The sequence below is a fragment of the Talpa occidentalis genome, unplaced genomic scaffold (genome assembly GCF_014898055.3).
Source record: "Talpa occidentalis isolate TD23 unplaced genomic scaffold, MPIMG_talOcc4v2.1 talOcc4.10, whole genome shotgun sequence".
In the NCBI taxonomy this organism is placed as follows: Eukaryota; Metazoa; Chordata; class Mammalia; order Eulipotyphla; family Talpidae; genus Talpa; species Talpa occidentalis.
Window position 1 is genome coordinate 54,120,738 of NW_023600993.1, and position 26,609 is coordinate 54,147,346.

Below are 26,609 nucleotides of genomic sequence, written 5' to 3' on the forward strand. Positions count from 1 at the left end.
GATGGCCCCTTTATATAAATAAGGCAACTAAGACAAGGGAAAACCAGTTGCCCTGAGCCACACATTTGGAAAGTGGCAGGGCAAGGATTTCAACCCAGGCATGTGGCTTCCAGAACCCATGCTCGGAAGGATCTGGATAAATTAGTTAACATTCCCATCTTCCAGATGAGGAGAAGACATGACACTCACACACTTGCCCAGTGTTCCAGAACCAGGGTGTGGTGGAACTAGAATTCTGAGTTCTTTGTACTTCATCACAGACTGAATCCTTGGAACACAAGAATCCTGAAGGTGGTGGAAAAAGAAAAGGCACCCACCTGAAGGAGTAAGCAAAAATCTAAGTATACAAAAAAAAAAAATAAGTTTACAGGGGAGAGGCATCTGATAAGGAAGTATGGGCCGCTTGAAGGGTGAGGGGAGATAGTAAAAGTGAGTCAGACTCTGGTAAGGCTAGGAAAGGCTAAACATAGAAACAACAGAGCTCCGGGTTGGGGGGGGGGGGGCGGCGGCAGGCATTGTACCAATCACCTCTCCCATGGCTACTGCTGCTAGATAGAAGGGAAGTAAGTTGGCAGGATTTACACAGAACTCCTGACTCCAAAGTCCTCTCTTTTCTTTCTTTTATTTTCATTTTTGATAGCTACCTCCAAGGTGCCTACTATGTGCCAGAGATCAGGTGCCAACACCCCTGGGGTGAAGGACACAGGCCTTGGCTTCTGGCACAGTCTGGGGGAGACACAGGGAAGATCATGGTAGTGAGGGCTGTAGCTTCCAGGGGATTGTGATTCCCCCTCTGTGTTCTTTTATCCTTGGATGCAATAGGTCCTTGCTTAAAAGATTCTTGGAAACTGCAGACCTGAGTGAAATAGCAGGTAATGAAAGCGGATTCCCAAATCACGTTTTGTTGCTCAGGGTCCAACAGGATTGTTTTTTCTCACCAATGTTATAATGGCATTGAACACCTGAGGACCTGTTGTGTTTTCACCTTTCCCAAGCAGATTATTGGGCCTGTTTTCTTTGTATTAAGGAAGAAATGTGACAGAGGCCTGCTGGCCTCTGGTCTCTTATGTTCCATCATTTCAACACTCAGAGTTCCCACAGGAGAACTTAGGGGAGGTGGGGGAGAGACAAATGTACAGAAGAAGGAAGCAGAGGGGACGGCTTTTTCCGGACCGGGAAACACTTTCCAGGTGCTGAGGGAGAGAGAAAAGAGAAAAGTTGATGAGAAAGAGAAGACTAAGTGCTGAGAGCAGAGGGAATCCTTCCACAGAGAGTGTGCAGGAAAGAGGCAGACCCCAGAACCAGAGAGCCACTGGATGTGTCTGTGCAGATATTGTCCAAGTCTCTCTCACAGATATTCTAGGAACCTAGCAAAGAACTGGCCTTGCCAACATGCCTCCTGTGCTTGAAGAGGCCATAAAGAAAAACAGGGATGTCTACATCAGCCTATGATGAAGAGATGCCCCAACACCAGGCAGACACCTCTCAGTGCCTTGACACTCGGAAGCCTAGAACTTTGAGACAGAGCTGAAGATAAAGCTGGTGCCAAACTGATTGGGATTGAGCTGAGGCGGGGGTTTCAAAATAAAAATCAATGGGGGAGAGATGAAAAACTAAAAAAAAAGTCATTCCTGGCATGCATGAAATCCACACCTGCTGTGTGATATGCGAGGCAAACCAAGGTTCCTAAGAACATACCAGCTAGCCAGCGTTGTCCAGGAGACAAGTCAGGGGGGACATTCCAGGCCAAGGGAATGGCACATGCAGTGCCTGAAGGGGCCGTGAGTCATGGGCCACAAAATATGTGCTGGTACATCGAGTACAGGTGGAGTAGTACAGGTGAGTCCAGAGAGGTAAGCCCCACCTTGAAGTATCTTAAAAACTATGCTGACCAGTTGGATTTTATCTTGAAAACAAGGGTAGACTATCAATACATTTTAATCAAGGAAGCTTCAGGGTTGGTATGAGTTTTAAAATCTTTTAGGAAGTAATGTATTAATAGATGGTGGTGACTTGGCTTAGAGTGAGGTAACATGCGGAAGAACAGTAAAAATGGCAAAAAATGATAAAAGATAAGAGAGTTAGTAAAAAAAAAAAAAGCAATGAGGTTTTTCAATAATAGAATCCAATGGACTTAATTCATGATTGGACTTTGGGATGAGTCAAGTATGCTGTCCATGATAATGACTTTGGTGACTCAGTGAATCATGATGGTATTAAAAGAGATAGAGTCATCAGAAGGAAGGCTGTTAGGAGGAGACATTGAGTAGAGTTGTAGAGGTGATGAATTTGATGTCACTTAGGATGCTTTTGGCTGCAAGTAACAACACCACAAAACAAAAACTTACAGTGAGGAAATGTACTATTAACATAATTGGAAGCACCAGTCCCAGACAAATGTAATCAGCTCGTCATTAAGGACCCAGGCTTCACCCTCCTCTTGGTGGGTCTGACCTACCCCTCATGGTTGCAGATGATGGTCGCCACTCTGATATTATAAGACAGCAACATCTGAGGAAGGAAAGGAGCCATCTTTCATGTGTCTTTCCAAAAGGGAGAAAAACCTTTCCTAGACATCCCCAGCAATCTCTCCCTCATCATGTCTTACAGACTCCATCACATGCCTATGCTTTCAGCAATCATGGACTTTGGGTAACATTGGGAGCGCAATGGCAGTTGGGGAGTTCACCATCACCACCTACGAGGTGTCTGTGGCACGTGCAAATGAAGATATCTTGAAAATAGTTGATAATAAGGATCAGCGATCAGATGTCATATCACTGAAGATAACATAGAGGTACTAGCTGAAAACAAGGCAATGGATGAGCGTTTATGGGGAAAGGGGAAGAGAGAAGAACAGGCGGTCTGTTTTAGGGCTTACCTGGAGAAGAGAAGGTATAGTAAAATAATTGAGAACTTGGTTCTAGATTCGAACAAACCTAGACGGGAATTCTAGTCCTGTTGCTTATTGGCCCTGTGATACTGAGTGAGGCTCCCTTCATCACTCAGAGCCTTACTTTCCCTGTCTGTGAAATGGAGCCACTGAGTCCTGCTTCTCGGGGTTGCTATGAAGAATTGATAAGAAAATATACACAAAGCCTCAGCAGCCCACGGCAGCTGCCCAGAGCCATTGTGAAGAAGAGGACAGACAGTCCAGAGTAGCTCTGGGAAGGAGTGGCGGGGAAGCCAGCCAACAGCCAGGATGGGACGGTGTCATTGAAGCATGGAGAGAGCGCCTTTCAAGGAGGAGAGAGTGGGCAATTATGTCATCTGCTGAAGAGAGTTCGGGTCACAAGTGGACCAAAAAATGCCCTTTGGATTTAGCAATTAGAAGGTCACTGGAACCCTTGACAAGAGCACTTTGAGTGGAGTGCTGCGATTGGAAGGCAGGAAGCGGGGGTCAGCGCCAAGCCCGGCACTCAAGTCGCCTTTGCCATTGTCAGTCTTTTCACTCCTCCAGGAGCGGCTTCATTTTGAAAATTCCCGTTTTAAGTCAAGCCTCAAAACTACTCACTCGCAGTTCAGTAAACAGTAAGATTCCACAATCTGTGAATGAATCGATCCCTCTTCCTCATTTTTATTTTTCGTGTGGATAAAGCGAAGGTGGTTGTTTCCTTTCATTAGAAATGTGTTGCATCCTTTTGGAGGGTGTGTGTGTACATTGCCATTTTATTGCTATAGGGTTCTTTTTTATGTAACATATTTTGTAACCATAAAAACAAACAAACAAACAAAACAAGCAAAACCCAAACAACATATGTGCTTTGCATTAAATTCAAAAAGTTCAAACCCCTCGCTCTGTGCATACTTTTGAGGTAGTGTGGGATGAGGAAACCCCTAGAACAACCATGCAATTTAGCAAATCCTCCCATAAGAAATGATAGCAGTTGCTTTTGAGTCTGATTTGGTCACACGGATCATATTTGTTCAGGGCTGTCATTAAAAGCTTATTTTTCCCATTGCAGAGTGTCTTCATGTAATGCAAACGTGGGCAGCGGCTAAGCACGCTCAATTTGGTGACCTCCTTCCTGCTACCCACCTCCCCCTACAGACTCTCCCAACTCCCCAGTGACTGATCCCTCATGCCTAGCAACAACGGCAGCTGCTACGGTTTCTTGACTCTCACTAGAAAAATGGGCCTGGAGCCAAGTCTGCTGTCCAGGGCTCCTTGTGGAAGATGCTAGAAGAGCACCACACACTCTCGCTGTCAGTGACCCAAGTTTATCACCTCTGCCGAACATCTGGATTGCAGCACAAGGAGTTCAAAGGTCCAGCGTCTGTGTCTGCACCTGGCCTTGCTATTTAAATGAAGCTGACCTCAAAACAAACACCAGCTTCTATGCTGTTATTTATGCAGAGGGTCGGATGCTAAATATAAATGTTAACTCCGGCATCTTCTCGGCATAGGGCTTTGTGACTGACGGAGGCATATGAACCATACGGCGCTACCCAGCTTTTCTCTGACTACTAAACTCTTTCCCCAAGCGGGCTGAACTTTTGAATGTTAGTTTATTTTAACAATATAGTAACTCCCTTTCACCCTTGATTTTCCAGTTACCAGGTGGTTGGACAGTGCAGAAATGGTGTCTCCCATTCCTGGGAGAGGCTCCTGAGCAAACTCCTTATGATATTAAGACATCTCAGAACTCATTGCGAGGGCTGGGAGCAGTCAGGGGAGAGGAGGCAGCATAGCACCTAGAGGAAGATTTGGGCTGTCAGTTCTCAACAGCCCTGGGCCATTATTCCTCCTCTGAAATGTCAGCGAAAGAAGACAGATGAGTGGGGGAAGGGCAGGCATGGCTGAGAGCCACGGAGGCCAGAACAGGTAGAGCAGAGAAGAAAGAGTTAGACACTGAGATTCCTGGGCACAGGAATGGGCCCAGCTTTTCTGTTTCTAGAAAGAGCTAAAAATAAAGAGGGTATGATTTAATTCCCACAAATATTTATTAACAAATTGTTTGTAATTATTATCCAATGTAATCAATGCTGGGAAACAGGAACGTGCAAAATATCATGGGGTAAGGAAAAGAAAAGACTCTGACCTTGACTAGGAAACTTACTAAAAGTTTTACAGAGACAAAAAGTGATTGAATAGAGCGATCTGATCATTTCTTCATTCAACAAATATTTCTTGAGTTCTTTTATGTCAGTACAGTATTGGAAACCAGGCAGATATTAAAAAAGGTCACTTCCCACCATGGACCCCTCTTTCCAGAAGGTAGACCACATGCCTGCTGGGTAAAGGTCCCTGGGAAATGCTCTCTTGGAGAGAACAAGTCTATTCAAAAGGTTAAGACAGGTCCTCTCTGGTGGTGCAGGGGTTAAAGTCAGCGTTATCAAGCTATCAGCAGCCACTGCAACATGAGTTCAATCCCTGGCCAGGGAGCTACCCACATGGCACAGCAGACCTCTTCTATCTCTCCCGCTGCTCCCCTCAGCAGTGTATTTCAGTAGATCCTCCTGTTCTGCTCCCCACACCGTCTCTGGTGAATCTTCTCACCCCCCAGGACTCTGGCCTACACCCCAGTTCTTATATGCATAAATAAAAATAAATCTTAAAAGAAAAATGGTTGAGACAATCAGATAAGTCACTTTAAAGATTTTCATGGGGGTTATGAGCAGGAGAGAGCAGGTGATTAGATAGGGACCTCGTCCAGTTTAATGGTTCTCAACCAGGCTCAATAACATCCCCCACCACACCACCCAGAGGACATTTGGCAATGTCTGGACACATTTTTAGTTGTTGCAGTGGAGGGAGGAGAGTGCTGCTGGCAGCTGGCAGGTAGAGGCTCAGATGCTATTAAACATCCTGCAGTGCACAGGACAGCCCCCATAACAAAGAAGTGTGGAGCCCTAAATGTCATTAGTGCCTGGGTCAAGGAATTCTAGTTCTAGGCATAGGAAATTCTTTGGGGAAGGAGTGCGGTTTGATTTGAGAACTAGAGGATGCTACGAATCAGAATGATGAGGGTATCAGAGGAAATAGCAGAGGGAATGAAGAGTTTTAGGAACTTGAGCTTAGGAGGCAGGGTAGATGGCAGATGCTGAAATGCAACATCTGGTATGTACACAGAGTGACTGCAGGGTCTTTTGTGCCTTGTTGGGAAGTGTGGACTTTATTTGAAGGGCATGATGGCGAACACAATCACCCCTGCTCACCCCCTCACACACACACCTTTGACCCAGATGGACGTTTTTAAATCCAGTGATGTGATTCAATTTGCTTTTAGAAAATCAACTCTAACAGCAATGGAGATGATTGGAGAGGAGAGATTAGGAGGCATGTGAGCAGCTTTTATAATACAGAAATGATGAATGAATGTGGCAGCAAACATGGGAAAAGCTGCCACAGCCTCCTTTAAATAGAAAAAAAAATGTATACTTGGTGATTAATTGGTTATTGGGAGAGAAGGAATTGCTTAGGATGAGTGAGGTTTTCAACTGAGGGCTGGTGTGAATGGCGAGGAGAAGTAATTTGTGGGGGATATCATTCAGTCATGAAATATGACGGTCCTGTGGGGCTACCCAGGGGGCCACATCCTGTTCCCAGAGAGAAAGGTGGATATGACACTGAGGAAGAGCTGCACTGGGGGTGCAAATATGATCATCACTAGGGCCCACAGGCGGCAGCCAAAGTCATGGAAATGGAGAAGGAATTTAAGGAAAACACCCAGTGGGAGAGGAGAAGGCCAAGGGCAGAATGTCAGATTTCATACACAGTTCAGAGGAAGAACGAGAAGAGCCCACAAAGAAGGTACCACAGCGGTAAAGAGAGAGAGCAGTGACGCACCAAGGGAGGCCCTCACTTTAAGGGTAAGAAACCGGTCAAGCTGTCCAATGGAGCAGAGGTTAATCAGGATGCGAAATTTGACCAAGTCATTGAAAATGTCAATCAAGATGTCATTGGTGACCTTTTCAAGGGCAGTTTAGCTATAATGGTGAGTGTGGAATTTATTTAAAGACACTTGATTATCCAAATGTAGAAAAAGAAAATGGAAACTAAATGTCTTTATACCTCAGCAGAATTGGAATAGCAGTCATTTTCAGAAAAGGAATATATCAACTAAGTAGCAGAACACAGGTTAACAATAGGCCAAATCAAAAGAACAGTAACTGTATATTAAGAAGTTTGGGGCCACCCCTGGTGGTGCAGCGTTTGAGTGCTGGGCTGCAAAGCTGCCCGCAGCCTCTGCAGCACCGGTTAGATCCCCGGCCACCAGTGAGGGTCCCACATGGCACGACAGACCTCTACTGCCCCGCCTGCTGCTCCCCTCAGCAGTGTATTTCGTCACTCTGTTCTGTTCCCCGTTCTGGCTCTGGTGCATTCTCTCACCCTCCCGCGCTTCTGACTGTACCCAGTGCTTGTATAAATAAATAAATCTTAAAAAAAAAAAAAACTTAAAAAAAATAAAGATTGGAAGGAAGCATTCTTAGAGTCAACTTGGAAGTTTAGCAGTGTCCACATGATCACGAAATGGCAATTGTGGAGCTCCAAGGATCACGTCTTCATATGACAATACCTACAGCAGGAAGGAAGACCAACATGAGGGTCATCGCACACTCCTCTCTCCTTTTATTGGGAGACTTTCCCTTATATCTCATTGACCAGAGCTCAATCACATGCTCTGTTCTAGATCAATTAAAATAAAGGTAAATTGGACTGCGGTAAACAGCTTGTACCTGTCATGGTTCCTCCCTGGGACTAGGCACATCACTATCTGGACAGGATTGGTGGTGTATTCATGAGAAAGCAAGGGAATGTTGGGGTGCGGGCCATCAGTGCCTGCAGTAGGAAAGCATCTTTTAATAGGGTGAGGAAAGCTATGGGGGTGTGAGGGCCGGCCAAAGACCTTACAGAATGAAAAAAAAAAAAAAATACAGAAACAACCCTTGGAGAGCTCTGAAAGGAATGATTGACTTTTAGAGTTGAAATTCACAGCAGAGACATTATGACAGCCACCATTTATTGCGTACCAACTTGGGAAGAAGACTGATTGTGGATCTTACATCATATATTCAACAATACCAAGATGTAGGTAATAATTATAATGGTGGTGCTGGCAATAAAGTGTCCCTACTGAATGCCAACTATGTGCCAGACACTTTACGTTCATTATCTCAAAGAATCCTCAAAGCACAAGTGACATAGTGCTTTTAATATTTCCAATTTATAGAGCAGAAAATTAAAGTATGTAGAAGCTCAATAACTTGCCTGAAATCCCTCAGCTAATAGCATCCTCCTCCGGGCGGCATCATCCCAAAGTCAGCACACAAAGTCTTTACTGTCTCCTTAGATAAAAAGAAGCCACTGGGAAGTTGTGCTCTACTCTGGAGCAGAAGTTATTGTATATAAGAATGCAAAAGAAGTGGCCTGAGTACTCTCTACTTACCAGTATTCTGAGTTTTCATTCTTCCACACAACTTTGCAGCTAAAGCAAATCCAATGAACAGGTGATATTCAGAAATGGCATTAGCACAGTCATAATCAAAACCGTAATCCAAAGCAGAGGGAATCTGAAATAACGTTACATCCATCTAAGGCTACCCCGTTCAAAATGCACCATGGGGTGCTCCAGGATGTGAAGTGGAATATGGCAGCTTCTTCCTCTGGGCAAGTCAGTCTGATACCAGTACACGCCTGGGTTGGAGAGTAATGGGGAGCCTAGATTTCAGTCCTCACTGTGAAAAGCACAATAAGAAATGTCAGCCCTGACCCAGGTCTTGTCTCAGGTTCTCAGAATGTTTTCAAGTAGTTAAAGCAGAAAGCTGGGGACACATACTCCCCCAGTTTAAAGGGAAAGGAAGTTCTGAGAAATCTTTTTTTGTTGTTGTTGAATTACTTAAATCCTGCAGTTCAGCCTGAAAAGACTCAATTAAGAGGAGTTGTAGGAAAACCTCAGAACCAGGAAAGGCCCAAGGCCATGTTCAAAAAGCTTTCAAAAACTGTTAGCAAGGAACAATTTTGTTTAGTTCACAAAATTGGCATTGACCCAGCCAACACCTCTCCCCTTAACCTCATCTGTCAGCCTCATTCATGACTCCTATAGTGCAAGAAGACAGAAAATTCAGTGCCTAAGAGGATTGAGCTATGGTTTCAGGTTTAGAATTGGCCACAGTACCTTGAAGCTGGTGACCTTGGCCAAATCACTTAACTTCTCTAAACTTGTTTCCTTACAGGGCTGTCATGGTGCAGAAACAGGATAATGCGGTATACAGCACTTTACATAATGATTTTCCAATGGAAAATGGACAATGCACATTATCATTATTATTGTTATTTATTAGCATTAACCAAAACAGTCCTGGAAGAAAGAAATTAGACATGGTCAGTCCATCTGCCTTCTCTTCTTCAACCATATGGGTTACAGCTATATGGTAAGAACTACTAGATGTATGATAGAGGTGGACAAAACTTGATATTTGTTACATGTTAAGCATGTCTTATACAAGAGGTACTGAGCTAAGTATAGTGGTGTAGATAAAGGTAAAAAAAAAAATGACTGCTGATTGGTGAGGAAAAAGTAGCAATAAGTCATCTGCTATTATCAGTTCAGAAAATGTTCTAGAGACCCTATCTTTCTTCTCAGCCCTATTTCTCACCTGGAGGGACCAGACCTCCATGTCAAAGCCAGACCCTGACTCGTCCTGAATACAGCTGATTGGACCAGAGTTTAAACCTGACTGCACAAGCCAATCAGGTTCTCTCCTGGGAATATATAGCTAAGTGGATAAGAATTCAGACTCTAGAGGAAGTTAGTCATGATGGGAGGGAAGGTAGTCATGATGGAGCGAGGGGTGGGGGGTGTACAGATATACAAGAGAGCTGAGCCTTCCTACTTGCTACATAAGCTGCTGCCCAAGTCACAAGTTGTTTAATAAAACCAATTAGAGCTTTAATAAAAGAAAAAGAGAAGAAACTAAAAGTGATATAAACTCAAGGCTGGTGGAATTCTTAGCCTTGGATATTCCAATTAGTAAGCAGAGACTTTTGGAGGAAAGCAAGCGATGATGCGAAATCAGTAACTCCAGGTCAATGAGAGAAAGAGATGGAAGGAGCAGTCTTTTGGGGTTCCTAATAATTTTCATTTCCATTGCAATGATGATCCTTTCTTCAGTGGTATTTCATGAGCCTTCTGTTCTAAGATATCCCCCTTTTACCTAAGCAATCAACTGGTATCATACAATGATTGAGTGTGTGGGATCCACTGACTAAGGTATGATTCTTTTAAAAATAACTGCCTCTTGAAATCCTGATTAGATTAGCCATTTGATTTTAATCCAAAACAACTCTAGCCACTGATCCCATTTGAAAAGATCCAGAAAAGTAAGAGCACCATCACTTTTAATTGAGCATACCTGGACGTTACATGATGGTAGACCATAATGAAGAATTCCCTGAATGAGCCATATTTCTGGGGAAATAAAATTCCAAAAGTTTTTGATAAAAGAGAATTGCAGTTAAACTTCTTTTAGATTTTTTTTAGGGCAACCTTGTGATTTCCAGGAGGGGGCCGACTGCTGGCTTGTCCTTTTAAGTTTGCTTATTTTCTTTTTTTAAAGATTTATTTATTTTTATTCATTTATTTATACAAGCACTGGGTACAGTCAGAAGCACGGGAGGGTGAGAAAATTCACCAGAGCCAGAGCGGGGAGCAGAGCAGGCAGAAGGACCGAAGTACACTGCTGAGGGGAGCAGCGGGCGGCAGGTGAGGTCTGCGCGCCATATGGGACCCTCCTCCGGTGGCCGGGGAGCAGCCGGGGATCGAATCGGCGCTCCAGAGGCTGCGGGCATCTTCGCAGCCCAGCGCTCAACCTCTGCACCACCGGGGAGGCCCAAGTTTGCTTACTTTCATGGCCCACTTAAGGAACACTTTGTCGTACACTGAGTAGTGTAGAAGACTGGGAAAGCTGGCCAACAAAGCATCCATCCAAAAGATCTTTTGAAGAAACATAAGCACATTTGCTTCCTCCAAGCACCCTTTCTGAATATCCTGGGCTGCCTGGTACATTAGCAACAGTATGTTGCCATCACTAAATTCTCTAAAATCTAATTCAGGGAAGTCTATGAAAGGGGTATGGCATTTGAGGAATATGTGTATCGTCTGTACATCATTTGGCATCTTGGGGCTGCTCTGGGGCACAGAGGTCAAAGTTTAGTGATGCACGGAGTTGTCATCCTAATGGTAAGTATTGATTAGTAGCCTCAGAAATAACCAGCAGCCACTCAGTCTCACTCCCAGCCAGACACCAGGCTCCTAGAGAAGGAGTGTCTTTCCCAGAGAGCCTTGAAAAACAATGCATGGAACACTCAAGTCTGCAATACGAGAGACACTAAGATAGTGAGAGATTGCTTCAGCAGGATAAGTGGAAAATGATAAATAGCATAATGTGACATCTGCATAGCTATGATACCAGGTAGGAAAGTACTGAAAATCATAAATATCATATACACACATATATATTAGTTTTCTATTGCTGCCATAACAAATTACCTTAAACTTAGTGACTGAAAATAACACAAATTTATTATCCCACAATTCTGTAGATCTGAAATCCCACTTGGCTGGATTGGTCTCTCTGTTCTGGGTTTTTTTTTAAGGATTTATTTATTCATGCATACAAGAACTGGGGCACAGGCCAGAGGTGTGGGAGGTGAGAGGATTCACCAGAGACAGAGCGGGGAACAGAACAGGCAGACTGACTGAAATACACTGCTGAGGCGAGCAGCAGGCAAGACAGGAGAGGTCTGCTGCGCCATGTGGGTAGCTCCCCGGCAGGCCAGGGATCAAACTCGCACTGCAGAGGCTGCAGACAGCCTCACAGTACTGCGCTCAACCCCCTGTACCACTAGGGAGGCCCTTCTCTGTTCTGGGTATCAGAACAGAGGGAGGCCCCTGTCTGCATCAAGGTATCAGCAGGGCTGCTTTCCTTTCTGGACACTTCAGTGATGACAGCTTCCAAGCTCAGATTGTTACCTGATTTCAGTTCTTTATAGATATTGGACTGAAGTCCCTCTTTCCTTGCTGATTGTCAGTAGACTGTCAGTGGAGACTGGATGAAGGAGTCATGCACCTTCATTCTTGTGCATCAGATGTTTCCCCTCCGGCAATGTGAGGTCCTTCTCGTACTTTGAAGCTCTCCAGCTCCTGTTCCTGTCAAATCTCTCCTCCCTCTAGCCAGAGAAACACTTTATTTTTAAGTATTTATATTATTTGATTGGGCTCACTTCGATCATCCAGGATAAGCTATTTTAAAGTTTTTAATCTTAATTATATCTGCAAAGCCCCTTTTACCATGTGACATATATTCTCAAGTTCCTGGGATTAGGATATGGAATGTTTGGAGCACGCAATATTTGACCTGCACAATATACATACTTTTATACCCTGAAAAGCAGGGTTGTAACCTGGCATGGCAATCTCTCTAAAATATATTTGATGGTGTATCAGTTACCTATTGCTGCATAACAAATTACCCCTACATTTATCAGCTTGAACAGATCTTCATTATCCCATAACTTCCATATGTTAGAACCCCAGGTAGTTCAGCTGATTGCCTCTACCTGACAGCCTCTCATGAGGTTAAGGCTGTGTGCCAGAGTCATTGTTTCATCCAAAGGGGATTTCATCAACTGGAGGGTTGAAGATGCACTTCCAGTCTCAGTTACATGCTGGCAGACCTGAGCAGATTCACCTCCAAGTTCCACCATACGGTTACCAGCTGTGAAAAGGCTCCACTCCACGCCGTGTGGGTCTCTCCAAGACTGCCGAGTACCTTCCCAACATGGCATCTGATGGTCTGACAGAGAGCCAGAGGCAAAGAATGACAGAGTGCACCAAGAGAGAGCAAGAGAAGCCTGGGAGTCACATCTTTAAAACAATAAAACAAAAAAAAACTTAACCATTTTTAAGTAATGTTACATGTATTCACATTGTTGTACATCAGATCACCAGTCCTTTTTCACCTTGCAAAACCAATGGAACAACTTTCTATTCCCTTGCCCCTCAACCCCTGACAGTCACCATTCTACTGGCTGTCTCTATGAATTTAATTACTCTGGGTAATTTGCAGTAGTGGAACTATACAGTATTTGTCCTTTTGTGACTGGAATATTTCACTTAGGGTGATGTCTTCATCTTCATCTACATTGTATCATGTGATTGGATTTCCATCTTTAGGGCTGAATAATATTCTGCTGTAGGTACCTATACCACATTTTCTTTATTCCTTCAACCATTGATGGGCATTTGTGTTTCTTCTACCCATTGGCTGTTGTGAATAATGCTGCTGTGAACATGGAAGTACAAATATTTCTTCGAGATCTTGCTTCAGTTATTTTGGATACATACCCAGAAGTGGAATTGCTAGATCTCATGGTTTTTCTATTTACATTTTTTGAGGACTGTTTTCAATGAAACTGCACCATATTATTCCTACCAACAGTGATACAGGTTGTTCCAATTCCTCTCATCCTCGCTTTCACTTATTCTTTCCCTTTTTTGTTAAAGTGGCAATCCTAGAAGAATGAAGCTTGACTGCTACCTCACACCATGCACAAAAACCAACTCAAAATGGGTTAAAGAATGAGACATAAGACCTGAAACCATAAAATATATAGAAGGAAATATAGGCAAAACACTACATGACATACACCTCAGTAACATCTTTAAAGACACATCACCCAAAGCAGTGATAGTGAAGGCAAAGATAAACAGCTGGGACTACATCAAATTAAAGAGTTTTTGTACAGCAAAAGAAATAGTAACCAAAACAAAGAAACACCCCACCAATTGGGAGAACATTTTGCACACAACACTAATGATAAAGGACTGATCACAAAAATCTACAAAGAGCTGATGAGACTCAACAAAAACAAAGAAAATAACCCAGTCAAAAAATGGCAGAAGAGCTAAAAAGAAATTTCTCCAAAGAGGAAATGCAAATGGCCAACAGGCATATGAAAAAATGTTCAACATCACTTGTAATCAGGGAAATGCAAATCAAAACTTCAATGAGATGCCATCTTAAACCAGTGAGAATGGCACATATTGAAAAAAAAATAGCAACAACAAATGTTGGTGAGGATGTGGAGAAAAGGAACTTTCCTGCACTGCTGGTGGGAGTGCAAACTGGTCCAACCACTGTGGAAAGCTGTGTGGAGACTCCTCGACCTGCTAAAGATGGAGTTTCCATATGATCCAGCAATTCCACTCCTAGGTATTTACCCAAAGGACACAGAAACATTAATTCAAAAGGGCACCTGATCCCCTCTGTTTACAGCAGCACTATTTACAATAGGTAAGCTATGGAAGCAACCCAAATGCCCAAAAATAGATGACTGGATCAAGAAGATGTGGTACATATACACAATGGAATATTACTCAGCAATCAAAAAAAGATAAACTCATGCAATTTGCAGCAATATGGATGGAGCTGGAAGGGATCATGCTCAGCGAAATAAACCAGAAAGAATTACACCAGATGGTCTCACTCATAGCAGGAATTTAGATAACCTAAATAAGAGACCAGGAAAAAAGACTAATTATAATAAAGTAAAAATCAAAATCAACAAGCAACTATAAACCAGAGATACACTATGGGGGGGCAGGGAGGAGGAGGGAGTAGGATCAAAACAAGGTGGGGTAGGAAGTATATGGGGACTATAACCAAGATTGCATACATTGTGCAAAAATGAAAAATGATGTAATATATAAAATTTTAAAAATTTAAAAAATTAAAAATAAAGTGGTAATCCTAATGAATGCGAGGTAATACCTCATTGTGGTTTTGATATACATTTCTCTAATGACTAGTGATGTTGAGTATCTTTTCATATGCCTATTGGACATCGTGTAACTTTATTTTTTTTTTCAAGATTTATTTATTTATTTATACAAGCACTGGGTACAGTCAGAGGCACGGGAGGGTGAGAGAATTCACCAGAGCCAGAGTGGAGAGCATAACTGGCAGAGTGACGAAGTACACTGCCGAGGGGAGCAGCAGGAAGCAGGAGAGGTCTGCACGCCATGTGGTACCCTCGCCCAGCAGCCCGGCATCGCCGGTGCTGCAAAGGCTGCGGGCAGCTTCGCAACCCAGCGCTCAACTGCTGCGCCACCAGGGAGGCCCTCATGTACCATTAGATGGAAGCCACATTATTTTAAAAATCAAATATTGTAAGCAGTACCCCATCACTTCTGTTGTGTTCTGTTCAATAGAAGTGAGTAGTAAGTCGTCCCCACTAAAAGGAAGCAAAATACTAGGAGACAGGGGTCATGGGGCCACCCTAGAGGCTACCAACCAGTCTTGAGGGCCCTGTAGAAGGATGTCATAGACTTTCAGTGCACCGAGGAACTTGTCCTAAACTTTCCTTTTGATAAGAATACCTTGGGGAGTTTATTAAAAAACAACCGAGTCTTGAGTTCTTTCCCTGGAGTTGCTAAGTCAGTGAGTCTGGGTAGGGTCCAGGAATCTGCTTTTTAAAACAGACACTAGAGGATTCTTTATTATTATTATTGAAGATACAATTTCCATGCCATAAAAATTCACACTTTCAAAGTAAACAGTTCAGTGGCTTTTAATCTGTTCACCACATTGTGCAACAAATACCGCTACCAGAGATCATTTCATCACCCCATAGACGCCTCTACCCATTAGCAGTCCCTTCCCATTCCACTCTCTCTCCAAGCTCCTAACAAGCACGGATTCACTTTCTCTCCTGGATTTGCCTATTCTGAATATTTCCTGTAAGTGGAATCTTATGTGACCTTTAGTTTGGCTCCTTTCACTTAGTACATGGTTTCAAGGCTCATCCATTGTGTAGCATTCACTTCGTTTCTTTTTATGATTGAATAATATTCCTTATATGGATGCCCTGGATTTTATTTACCCCCTGATGGCCCAGGAGATGCTTACCATAAGAAAGGCTGCAAACTGAGCTTTACAGGGAGGGCAAAAGCAGTTTAGAGGCCTCAGATGCATGTAAAAAAAAATGCAGGTTTCCAGCCCAACCCAAATCCCCTGCGTTAGAATCAGAGACAGACCCAGCAATCTCTTTCAAATGAGCTTGCCAGGGAAACTCCTTGGCAAAATGAAACTCATACTCAACACAGAAGCGAGATGGGGAGGGAAACAGGACAAGTTTCAAAGGGGTACCTTTTCAGCAGTTTTTGAAGGTAATGCAAAGAGACGGCATCTCAACATTTAGCAATATGACTATCATTAAAAAAAAAAAAAAAAAAAAAAAACCTGAGCGCACCTCCCCTGGTGGCGCAGCGGTTGAGCACTGGGCTGCGAGGCAGCCTCTGCAGCGCCGGTTCGTTCCCCGGCCGCCGGAGAGGGTCCCACAAAAAAAAAAACAAAAACAAAAACAAAAACAAAAAACAAACCCTGAGCAGAAGCTGCATGAACACAAAACCTTGAGACATACAGAGGAGGTGCCTCTTAGAGTATTTTTCGCTTTGATTCTTGGACTTTCAGTTCAGGTGACTGCAGCAGCAGGAAGGCACAGGTCAGGATCTCTGTGATCAAGCAGACAGGGTAAAGGAGAAGAGAGTCCCGGAGCCCTTGGTGGCTTTTGCAGGCTTTTATTGGGATTTACCAGGTACACAGCAGGCAGGGGTGCTGGGGGGCCGGGAGGCTGGCAGGCCTCCCAGCCCCCAGCGAATAGTCACTCTTTCTGGGCTCTCTGGCCTTCTCTTGTGGCCTCTGCTTCGCTGCTGCTGGTTCTTTCGCTCTGCTGTTCCATTCTCTGCTGGCTCAGTCTTAGCCCAGGTAAATCCCATCTATGCATGCCCACACCCCACTCCAGGTGCCCACCATCAGGCATGCATTTGGGACTGCAGGGATCCATCATCAGTCCTAATGGCGGGAGAGCAGAAAAGCCTGATACTTTACCTTACCCTACAGTGACCCTCCTACAAGTCCCAGGAGCTTGGGATACCTGGGCACTGTGGGTCTGTGGGTTCTGCCTCAGGCCACGGCCTGTGCTCAAACCAGGTTTCTCTGATACAAGAATTTAACTAAATAGGTCTAATATCATAGATTCCTAAAGCAGAAAAGGACTTTTTTTGTCCAATAACTCACAAACACAACTGATCTCCAAAGATTCTTCTTAAAATTCAGATTCCCAACACACCTCCCCCTACTCCAGAAGTCACTAGTACTTCAATCTTACTGTGTGTTAAGTCACCTGGGACTTTGAACCCTGTGGCTTTAGAAGGCTTTTCCGGTGAATCTGATATGCTGTCAGATTTGATCCCACTTATCCGGTACCTCATTTTTCAGAGCAGAAAACTGACCCAATGTCATACAACTTCAGGAAAGATCATTGCTTAGAACGTAAGTCTCCTAAATCCTCATCAATATTCTTTCAAAGCTGTATTGTCAGAGTCTAATCACTGCAGTAAAAACCACAAGGAATTTGAGGATTTGGTTGATGACACTGGGATACAAGCCTTTACACAAATAAACTGTTAGAATTCAAGACAGTACTCAGTATCATAAGTTTTAGCTGATACTAAATTTTTAAGAATGAAGGATTAATGAAATTGTCATTACCAATGTAACGCACCATTTGGAATCAGCAACCATTACTGTTTCAATTTGGGCGCTATCTCCTGGTGGTTTGGTTGTTGTTAAGATTTAGAAATTAGAACTTTATCCATATCATAAATATGGATAAAATGGTCGCTCATAGATTTACTGTAAACCTAGAAAATAACTTCCCAGCTCACTGGTGCGTCAATCTCTGTGTATTAGAATCACCTGAGAGTGTTTAAAAATATACACTTCCCAGCCTTGACCCTCAAGACCTCTAGGGCAAGAGCCCAGGTTCATGTATTTTTAAGTAAATACACTCACCAACCTATTCCAATACATAGTAAGAGTTAATACTCACTACTCTAGCTCCTTAGATGTTTAATAAAATGAAAATTAGAAAATTTTGTTTCATATCCTGTTCCTGAGAAACATTTTAACCTTAAACGGGCTCATGAAGGACCAGTCTGTGAGCCTGGGATTATAGATAACATTCGTGTACGACTTCATAATTTACTGAGCTTTCACATACACTCCCCCACCCAGTTATGATTATTAAGTCTCTATCATACCTTTTTTTTAAAGATTTATTTTATTTATACAAGAATGGGGGCACAGGCCAGATGCGCAGGAGGGTGAGAGGATTCACCAGAGTAAGTCTCTATGAAACCTTTTTTGCTAGAAGTTTAAGATGCTGGATTCTCATGCTGTTCTACAAACATCCCAGGCTGGGTAGTTTCACCGTCAGTTCACGCAGCTTAAAAGAGAACCTTGGAACCCTTGGCATCATCCCAGCGGGTTATATTAACAATATGCAGGGGAAGCAAGCCAGCAGGGAGACAGCAACTTGGGCCCTCTGCAAATCTCTCTGTGATCTTTCCTCTGGGCTTCCTCTCACAGCCGTCACTCATCCTGTCCTCTCGGAGCTGTTTTCTGCTGTTCTCCACTGCATTCCATCCTGGGTATGATGCTGCCCTTATAGCCTCAGCCTCCAGGCTCAGGTGTGCCCACTTACGCACGCCCACACCATACTCCAGGTGTCCACCATCAGGCATGCGTCCCCCGAGTCCACGCTCCCAGGCGCCTTCTGCCACATAGGCCAGCGGCATAAAAGCCTGAGCATCTTCATTTACCCTACACTTGTCCATTCTAAAAAGGACTCCATTAATGAGGGTTTTCTTTTTAGGATTTTAAATAAGGCAAAGTAAAAAATGTTGGAAAACAGGGCAGAAATCTTTTCTACCAGAAAACTGTGCTGTATGAACCAGGACTCCCTGAAACATCCTCTGTTGAGATTATGGATAAATTCAGCCATGGAGATTCACAGACCCTGGGTGCTGAGAGTAATGATGAGAACAGAACTAGGGGGGGAATGTGAGTTCTAAACCAGTGTCTTTCAAATTCTAAACTGTATATGAATCAGATTGTATATGGGGATCTTGTTGAAATGCAGATTATGTCTCCCTAAGACTGGGATTGGACTCGAGATTCTTTAACAAGCTCTCAGGTGTCAACAATATCGCTAGTCCACAGATGACATTTTGAGGGGAAAGTTTCAAGAATTGGGGACAGGTGATTGGAAAGAGGATCGGAGACCTGTGACCCCTCACTGCCCCCATAGTAAACCTCCAAATTCACTGTGAGACTTTGGAAAAGTCACTCTGCCCCTCAAAAACTTGGATTGCTCATTCATAAAGTAGGCCTGGGGGCTGATCCAGATCAAAGATGACAAATATCCCTTGTGATTACTCTTCTGGATTACATGGAAAGACAGGACATCCTGGAGTCAGATTAGGCATAATATCTAGTCTTATAGCCCAGAAAATGCAGGTAGAATCTTCACCTGGTTAATTCCTAGTTAATTGTGAGTTGTCACAGGCTGTAAAATATGACCCAGTAATTCCTATTGCCAAAGCAATTTGGTTTAGAGTGTCGCACTCAGTATGGAGAAGTTTTGCTGGAAAACAGCGCTGTCACCATAAGAAAGCGTGATGCACCAAGGGCCCCAGTGACCAGAAAGATGAGGGAGGAAAGGAGCCAGCAGGAGGTTGCAGCCGAGCCACAGGGGCACACTCAACTCACTTTGCCATGACCTCGTTCTTTGATTTACTTCTGAAGCCTTGGTCTTCCTATGATTTCAGCTTCAGCTTCAGCTCCAAACCCAGACTCCTACTACAGAAGGGCCCTATCTGTCCCCACCCAGCAGTGGAAAAGAGACACCATAGGCAGAGCCTGCATGCATTCTCCCTTCAGGGCCCAGGGATCTGGGGTTCCTGGGACTTGCAGGAGGGCCACTGCACTTCATTGCCAGGAGTTATGTACCAGCATCTTCTAATCACAAAGGGAGATAGATGGTTCTGTAGCCAGTGAATAGAGGCGGTTCAGTGGGTGATTGTCAGTGGGCAGAATTTATCGCCTCCTCATGCAAAAGCCACGGGGTCTTGTGGCTGGCTCTGCTTTCAGATTTTCAAGGTGGAAGAAGATATTCCCAAAGAGGGAAAACATTCTTGAATACATACACCGTGTCAAGGCACTGTGCAAGCAACTCTTACTTTTAGCTCCTTTAAGCAGCACAAATTGTTACTGATCGCATTTCACAGATGAGGAGACTGAGGTTCAGAGAGGCCAAGGAAGCTCTTACAGCTTGCACAGCTAATATAGATGACCTGCCTTCTGATTCCAGGTTAATCTGACCCTAATGTCAAGTTCATAGTGCTTCATGTCACTGTCTCAGAGACACTGCATGGAGGTAGAATCTTGAGAAGCTGAGACTGGTGAAATGAATCCGTTTCATTCCATTTCTCAGTTCAAGGGAGAAAAGTCTCATGAGTTGTAACAGTCTGTGTATCTTGGAAGAAAAGATGTAGCCCCAGTTCATGTGTCTTCAGGTGGTGGCAACCTGACTTGGGGGGCCCTGAGTTACAGATGACATAGAGAAGGTGCCTGGGGCTTTTAGTACACCTCCCTTGAGGGGGGCTCTAGTTCCCTCTAGAAACAAACTGTGGATTCCCTTAGCAACTACCAATACCTTTAAATACCCCCAGGCCATGCAGTCAATTCAGTGCAAATACCTTGAGTATCACAACCTGTCAAACAGGGAGGCAGTTGTTCAGAAGTGGCTACAGGTGAAGGAGGCCCTGTCCAGGGCTGTCCTAGTTGGGAGAGGGGTGGGAGAACAGATCACAAACAAGTCATTTTATGTGAAAGAAAAATGATGAAAAGGGGCCTTGGAATACCAAGTAAGCACATAGGGACCCAATCTCTCAGCAGGCCACTTAGAAGGCCAAGTGGATTGAATTAACTTAATCAACCTTCCCCTGCCTAGAGGAACTTGAACGAAACCAGAGGGCGAGCCACCTGGAACCATGGCCTCCCTGCCTCTCATTTGCAGACACGCTCTCTACTAGGACTGTAATCAATTCCCTCCCAACTTAGCTAGCGGTTTGTATGCCAAGCTCTCTTGTTCTGGGCAGAGCAGCACTAGGCATGTATACCAGCGTGCACACAGCACACAAACAGCCCACTGCATTCAGCGGGTCAGATTTCACCACCTTCCTCCCTTCAGGCAAAGCCAAGTGGTTGGGGTTTCTTTTCTTCAGCGTTTGCCCTAGAGATGCTGTTAATGTATTTTAAAACTGCTTCCTTTGTTCTTTGGGAACTACTCTAAGATATTAACAGTGATATGACTTATGGGGGAATGTCTTCTCTTCTTTTTAAAAAAATTATTTTGGGGCCTCCCTGGTGGGGAGGGGTTAAGCACCACGCTATGAAGCAATCCACAGCCTCTGCAGCACGAGTTCAATCCCCGGCCAGCCAGGGAGAAACCCACATGGCGAGGCAGACCTTTCCTTTCTCACCTGTTGCTCCCCTCAGCAGTGTATTTCAGTCAATCTGCCTGTTCTGTTCCCCTCTCTGTCTCTGGTGGATCCTCTCAGCCCCCGCATCTCTGGCCTGTACCCAGTTCTTTTATTTAAAAAAATAACTTTTATTTTGTAGTTTGCCTGTAATGAACAGGGATCACCTTGTCACAGGGCAGGGTAAAGGGTATCCCAGAATCTCCAAACCTGCCCACTCTAAATAGGTTCTGCTATCCACCACATCAAGACAAAACATACTGTAATGTCTAAGACCTTTAATGAAAAAAAATTTTAATACAATTAGTGTGCAACAAAGACAAAGAATATAGTTTCTAAATCAAGCACCCAAAGTTACCTATCCCCTCATGAGTAAATGTCCAGACAAACAGGGTTGGCCCAAAGTAGGGCCAATGAGGCCTAAAAACCTGCCACAAGTCTAAGGCATCTTCTGGTGGGGACCCCACAGGAAGAGGCAGAAGGGACCTAGCACATCTGGGACAAAAGGAGCAAAATCAAGATAAAAGCTGCCATTTCAACCTCCCCACAGCTCTCTCACCCATGTCTATTTCAACTGTTCCAGGACCAAAAAGCAAGTGCAGCTTCTTCACATGTCTTTCTGCTCCTTGTGCCTCCTCCAGATCTCCTTTTTGCTCTCCATCCTTCATCCTTCCTTCTTCAGTCTCCTCTCCAGCTTCTGCCCCACCCTGCTCAGCTCCACCCTCCCTTGGGTGGGGCAGGGAACCTGGAACCAGTGCCACAAAAACATTAAAAGACAAAGGTGAGGTCCTTCCCTGGTGGCGCAGGGGGTTGCACGCCTTGCTGTGAAGCTGTCTGCAGCGTCTGCAGCACCAGTTGGATCCCGGCCAGTCCGATCCTGGCCAGCTGGTGTGGGTCCCACATGGCTTGGCAGACCTCTCCTGTCATGCCCGCTGCTCCCTCAGCAGTGTACTTCCTCAGCCTGCCTGTTCTGTTTCCCGCTCTGTCTCTGGTGAATCCTCTCACCCTCCCGCGGATCTGGCCTGTACCCTGGTTCTTGTATAAATAAATAAATAAATCTTAAAAAAAAATAAAAATAAAGACAAAGGTGAAACTTCCTTTGTTACACTACAACTATTTTCTAATTCTAATTTCCAGGGAAAACATGAAGGAGGTACACAGGGCCTTTGAGGCTTGGTGGCAGATGTGTGGCATGATGGATCAGAAACTACAACCCTTACGTTTAGTTCCCAGCCTTCCAGGACTTTCTAACTTTTGGACATCAAGGTTACATTCTCTGAGTCTTCATTCTCTCATTTATAGCATGGCGTAGTAACAGCAATCAGAAGATGAAATTCATGCACACATATCAAGTGGATCATCATTAATGTAACTGAAAATTGGCCAACTTCATACTCACATACAAATAAAAAAACAAACAATGGTTCTGGAATGGCCAGTTTCTGTCAGTACCTAGAGATGGGAGCCTGCCTCACTGGCACTGTTATTCTTACTTCCTGGTATTCATGTCCTGCAGGAGAGTGAATAGGGCTGAGCTGTGTAAACAGTGGGACATTGCAGAAATGGCAGGAGTAACTTGGAAGAGGCATCATAAAAGACACAGGTGACTTCGTCTTGCTCTCTCCTGGATCACTCACCCTGAGGAAAAGCAGCTCCACATCATGAGGACATTCAAGTGTCCTTACGGAGAAGTTGTTGGCGCAAGTGAGGCCACCTGCCAACTGTCAGCCCCCGCTTGCCAGTCGTGTGAGTGGCTGTTTCAGAAACCACTCCTGCGGCCTGTCACCTTTAGGGGACTGCAACTGTGGGCGACATCTGACTGCAACCTCCTGAACAACCTCAAGCCACAACCACCCAACTAAGCCACTCCCTACTTTCTGGGAACTGTATGAGGGAAGAAAAGTTTATTGTCACTTTTAGCTATTAAATTGTGGGGAGATCTGTTATGCAGCAATAAACAATCAACCCTTTGGTTGGCAGCCATCTAGGAAGATTAGGGACCAGCATGGCTTAGGGAAGAACAATTCATTCCAAGCCGATTTAATTTCCTTTCATGATGAAGTGATCTGGCATGTGGATAGGGGAGGGGAGGCAATAAGTGTATTTCTCTGACCTCAGGAGGGCTTTTAATTTGATACCACATGCCACTTTCATCAACAAGCAGGGAGGCAGGGTCTTAGCAGTGGTTCATTGATTTGGCCCCAGGAGAACTGATCTGAGAGCTAATCTAGGACTTGAGGGAAGGGAAGGAACATGGATACCAATATCAATACTAATAGGGATACTCTTCACTAATACTCAATTAGCACTGCTAACATTCATCATCTAGATACCTCCCTTTGGTGAGCCCCAAATTCTTCAGAATTCAATAATCATTTAATAAACATGGAAAATGGTTTCTGCTTCCATTGCAGTGCTTAGCTTAATCTCCTTCAAAAACTCCACGGATTTTTCAGGAAGATCTATCTGGGGAGAGGGGGACTAAAGCTGTGGTCCTTAACCATCATCATCAGCTGCTATCTCCTCCTCCTTCTCTGTGCCCCCAGCCCACACCACTTTCTCCATGTCCAAAGCACTATGAACACAAGGCCAGTCCCTAGAAACCTGTGGGCAATGGGAGGGATATTGCAGGCTGCACAGCAGATGATTTCAGTGGAGTCTGTAGCCGGTCCTTGAGACCCTTGGCTGTGGCTACTAACAGGGCCTTCTCTTGCTCTGCAGGTGACCTTGCTGGTCACTGCTCTCCTGAGCTGCCTCCCTTCCTGGACTCTCTCCTCTTCAGTCACTCCCTCCATTCTCAGACCCCCCTCCCTCCCTTCTCATGAGCTTATAACCCCCATCTCTTAATTCTTGTCACCTTTTTTAACTTAGCCAAGTTACCTCTGTATATCATCTTCCCATCAGACTGGGACAGACAGGTTTAAACTCAAGGACTCTCAGACCAGATGAAACTGCTTAACTCCCCATCTAGGTGACTCTCCCAAACCTGCCTGTTCCTTTCTTATAGTTGATGAAATCAGCTTCCAGAGTTATTTGTGCAAGGACCTTCGAGGATTTGTGCAAGGACCCAGGGGGAGTGGGAAAGATCTGGGACAACTCCCAGGCTTCTTCCAGAGAGGAAAACTATGTTGGAGATCATTAGTTGGGGGCACCTGCAGAAGTTAAATCAAGCCTTTCTGAAGCTTAGGAGGAAGGAAATATACCTGGTGTTAGTTTTCAGAGTGCTTATAAATAGGGCTGTTGCCCACGTGTCCTGAATCTCAGGACTGACCTTCCCAACATGAGAGGAGAGGGCAGGTTCACATGCCTTCCTGAGGTCATTTCTACCTTGATGATTCACATGGCAAAAGGTTCAGCACCCCAGAATGTACTTTCATCTTGCGTTATGATTTGTCACTTGAGCTGATGTGACCCCAAGTTGATGTCATTTCCTTTCCAATAAGCTCTTGACCAGAAAATATCTACTTCTCCATCTAACCTGGGATTTTTTTTTTTGGGGGGGGTGGCGGGGTTGTTCACAAACCAAAATAATATTGCAGTTTTTGTTGATATTTTTCTTCTCTCTTAGATTTTTCTTCTTTTTTTTTTTTTCTGCCAGGGCTTCTCTTCTGATTATCAGAATAATTTACATGCTTTCTTTAATGTAATACACATGCTCATTGCAAAAGAAGGTGAAAAATATAGACAACTGAAAGGAGAAAAAAAGCAATTATATATAATGTCATAACCATAGATAAAGATTAAAAATTATAGTTTTTTTTTGTCGTCTCCCTTTTCTACATAATTATTTTTTTATTACTTTTGTTTCAAATACCTTTTTTAATACTTATTTTTAAAAGTGGGGGAGGATTATACATTCTGGCTTTAGTGAAAAATTAGTTTTAATAATAGCATACACTTACAGAGTACTGGCAATGGCCCAGGCCTTTTACTAAGTAATTTATATGTTTCACCTTAATGAATCATTACAACAGCCCATTAAGGACTATGCTAATACTGTACCTACTTTACAGATGAGGAAACTGAGGCTGCAAGAATGTAAGTAACATGCCCAAGGGCAACAAACTCATAGCACAGTTGGGGAAGATTGCAATGAAGATCTTTTTTGCCTCTACATGCTGTGCTTTTAACCTTTATAATATATATAGTTTGCCTCTTTTTAGCTGTAACAGCTGCAAATGGAAATGTCACGTTGAAGATACTAGCATTCTTCTCATTTAACTGGGACTGTTTTAACTGAATCACAATGTAATCGTGGAATAAAGACCATGCTTCACTCTGACCTTCTGCAACACTCTGCTTTTAAAAAATACAGAAAGAGGAAATAGAAGGAAAAGTTAGTGTTGATTTGCGTTTGCACACACTCTCCTATATGCTGTTGATCTCTTAGTGCTTGACAAGTGTCAAACATGTATTCCAGCCCAGGGCGGTTAGCAGATGCTAGGGGTCAGTCAGTGCATATGCTGTAAAGTGACTGCTCATCCTTCTACAGCCTCTCGGTGACCACCAACTGTGTTTCTCCTGGGCACAGACTCCACTGTGTAAAATCAGCAGCCATGAATATGAATTCGGCTGAAGTAGTGAAGTGATGTTATGATTTTAACACAAACATGTGCACGCGCGCACACACACACACACGCGCACACATATTTACAGAGAGGAAGAGGGAGAGAGATAAAGAAAGAGAGAGAGAGGAAATGAACCAGTATTTCAAAATAATAGCTCAAAATGTTGTACTGGTTAAATAGTATATCTGTTAGGGTAGTTTGATTGCAAGCAACAGAAACTGACTACTGCTGATCTAGACAAAAAAATTTCTTGGAAAGATATTGGCATGTATACTAGATTAAAGACTCAGCCTGGGAGCCATCAGGCACCCAGTATTTCCAGAATGTTCTTGGCAGCAGAAATGCTCAAAACTCTCACCCAGCTGCTGAGGCTAGAATGACAACACTCCAACAGTTCTGTTTGGGGCTTGGTTCTTGATTCAGAATGGGAGCCTTCATTGGCCTGGCTGATGCTCACATGCTGAGGAGGGGCAGTACCTGGCTAACTGTCCATTAGACAATATTGGAGAGCTCTAGCAGAAGACGGCCTAAACCCCTGAGACTCTGCATTGCTATGGCAGCTGACAATGATCTGCATTTCTTAAGAATGATTAAGTCAAATACACAGACTGTGACAACACCCAAGAAATCCTTTTCTCTTCTACCCTTCTCT

General features: G+C 44.0%; 1 long non-coding RNA gene across 3 annotated transcripts in view; it reads left to right on the top strand.

The window, feature by feature from the left end:
• Positions 1–231: 231 nt before the first annotated feature.
• Positions 232–26,609, top strand: part of LOC129145846 (uncharacterized) — a 38,523-nt gene continuing 12,145 nt past the window's right edge. Inside the window, exons 1-4 of one of the 3 annotated variants that reach the window (XR_008551947.1) lie at positions 232–325; positions 3,966–4,503; positions 9,178–9,375; positions 22,527–22,871. This is a non-coding gene — a long non-coding RNA (uncharacterized LOC129145846). Of the gene's footprint in view, positions 326–3,965; positions 4,504–9,177; positions 9,376–12,618; positions 12,891–22,526; positions 22,872–26,609 lie in introns of those variants that run through there. The other 2 variants (XR_008551949.1, XR_008551948.1) reach the window with 2 other exon arrangements.